Source organism: Microtus ochrogaster, chromosome 6 (genome assembly GCF_000317375.1).
Source record: "Microtus ochrogaster isolate Prairie Vole_2 chromosome 6, MicOch1.0, whole genome shotgun sequence".
In the NCBI taxonomy this organism is placed as follows: domain Eukaryota; kingdom Metazoa; phylum Chordata; class Mammalia; order Rodentia; family Cricetidae; genus Microtus; species Microtus ochrogaster.
This window is the reverse complement of record NC_022013.1, coordinates 78,083,611-78,086,009: the sequence shown is the minus strand read 5'-3', so window position 1 is coordinate 78,086,009 and position 2,399 is coordinate 78,083,611. Positions and strand designations below refer to the sequence as shown.

General features: G+C 52.6%; 1 protein-coding gene across 2 annotated transcripts in view; it reads right to left on the bottom strand.

The window, feature by feature from the left end:
- Rd3 (retinal degeneration 3, GUCY2D regulator) overlaps positions 1-2,399 on the bottom strand; it is a 9,367-nt gene that overhangs the window by 3,776 nt on the left and 3,192 nt on the right. The gene's annotated exons all lie outside the window — the stretch shown is intronic.

The following is a 2,399-nucleotide window of genomic DNA, read 5'->3' as shown; positions in this document are numbered from 1 at the left end:
AAAAAAAAAAAAAAAAGAATCCTGAAGGAATTCTGGTGAATGAATCCAGAGAAATTGTTCCCTAAATCTCACTAAGCCTACCTGAAACAGGAAACAGTCCATGTGCAGCTGAGCACAATCGTATCCCCATGATCTATGGGGGATACACTCACAACACACACACAACATACACACACAACACACACACACTTACACCCCAGGCCCAGTCCCATAAGAAAACGCTGTTTCGGATCCCTCCAGACGAAGGCCAGTACACTTAAAAGTGTGTGGGTTGACATCGCCCCGATAAAACTCAGCTCACCCACTATCTGTTCATAATTCATTCATCCAGTAAGCATCAGCCACTCAGTGGAGGGCCACAAACAGGGAAGTATGTGGGGGCGCTGCTCTCCACGGGACATGAGACTTGAATCTCATGACTGGGCAGAGCGCACTCAGTATCTATGGGGAACACTAGGTGATAAAGGGGTTCAGAGAAGCAGTTGTGGATACGGGGGTAAGAGCGAAGGCAGACGTCAGACGACACGAGGGCTGAGAGAGATGGCGGTCCCAGGTGTGCACAGGGCTGCCTGCGCAGAACACGGTGCAAACCAGTTCCAGAGTGATCCGACTTCCATAACTGTGAGAGAAGCCGTAGGGACACTTCAGACACAAGCATAGGCGAGGCCCAGGAAGTAAGGCCGACAATGGACCAGCAGAGGCAGGCGACATTTAAAGGAGAGTTAACTGCGTGGAGGGGCCTACAGAATAGGAGAAAACCTTCGACCTGATGGATGCACACATGGCATAGAATTAATATCTAAAATATACAAAGAATTAAAAAAAAATAAGCAAGAAGTCCAAGGACAGAGTCGGTAAGTGGGCCGATAAAATGAATGGACAGTTCACAAAAGATGAAAACGTAAGCCGGGCGGTGGTGGCGCACATCTTTAATCCCAGCACTCAAGAGGCAGAAGCAGATGGATCTATAATGAGTTCGAGGCCAGCCTGGTCTACAGAGTGAGTTCCGGAACAGCCAGGGCTGTTACACACAGAAACACTGTCTCAAAAAGGATTAAAAAAACAAATGAACAAAAAGATTTAGTCCAAATGGCCAGTACCCCCAGGGAAGTGTTCAACCCCTCATCAGAGCTGGTCTCAAGAGGGGTCTCCTGGGTCCCTCTCTCCTGGAGACCTAAGTTGGCCTGTACAGGCAGATGTTTTTCAGCGGCTAAGGTTGGGTGGGCCTCCTGAGACCGAGCTCTGTGAACCCTAAACTTCTGGGCCCCAGCTTGGAGTCTCACTGGAAAGGGGAGGGCTTTCTCGGCTTTCTTTCCCCCCTCCTCCTTTCCTACCCCCACCGCCACCCCATGCTTCTCCACACTGGCCCAGATCCAACAGCAGCAAGAGACTTCTGCTGCAGCTATTTCTGTCCCGGGTGCCAGCTGCTCCCCCAGGAAGCCCTAGGGGCAAGCCCGATTAAGTTCTTAAGGCCACAGGATGGGGAGGGAGGATGGGGGAAGGGAAGGACAGTCTTTAGACAGCTGTCAGACAGACAGACTCCAGGACCAGCCAGACTGTGTGTGACCTGCCCTGCGGGATTGTAGTTTTTGCTCCTCAGCTCTCCTCACTGCCCCCTCTGGAGGCCTTGCGCCCCCTCAGGAACGGAACTCCAGGCAAGCTTCCAAAGCCCCTCACATTCTAGTTCACCACTGCAGCCTGTGACAGGGCCTTGGGGGGCTCAGAGCCTGTCATGGAGGCTCCCTCGGGGAGTGTGTGTTCAGGAATGAGTGTCTGGAGTCTGAGGTGGGGGTCTATAGAGAGTCATTGCAATGCTTCCTCTGGAGTCAGCTCTCCTAGGTGGAAGGAACCTCTGCCGTCCGTCCGTGTGTGACGACCAGGAACCCCCACTGAGAAGTCTCTGCCTCATTCTCAGCCAGGCCTTATGGTCCTCACCTACGCACGGGACTGGCACACTGTGCAGCACACGCCCCAGAGTTCTGTGACGCTCCAAAGAAGGTGTGTGAAGTCCTGAGTCTGCCCTCCCAGAACCTGGTACACAGTCTGGAAGTGAGCACAGCCTCTCTGCCTGCCAGAAGACTGAGAAAACACGCAGAATGCTGGCCTACAGTGACACGAGGTGGGGAAAGGAAGAAATGAAGGCCAGCTAGGATGATATACTGAGGGTCCCAAGACTGTGAAGACCCCCAACACCATGGTCTATGAGAATTTGGGGGATATGTCTCTCCCATGGCTGGGAGATGGGGCAGGATGGATGCTGTTTCTGATGGTAGCTACTCCTCTCTTCTCTCCCTCGGTCTCTTCTGATAAGGAGCACAGTCTCACCTTCCCTTCAACCTCAGACAAGCTTGGTGACCTAGTTGTCCCCCTTCCCTTTGGTCAATTTCTGTCTCGGATGG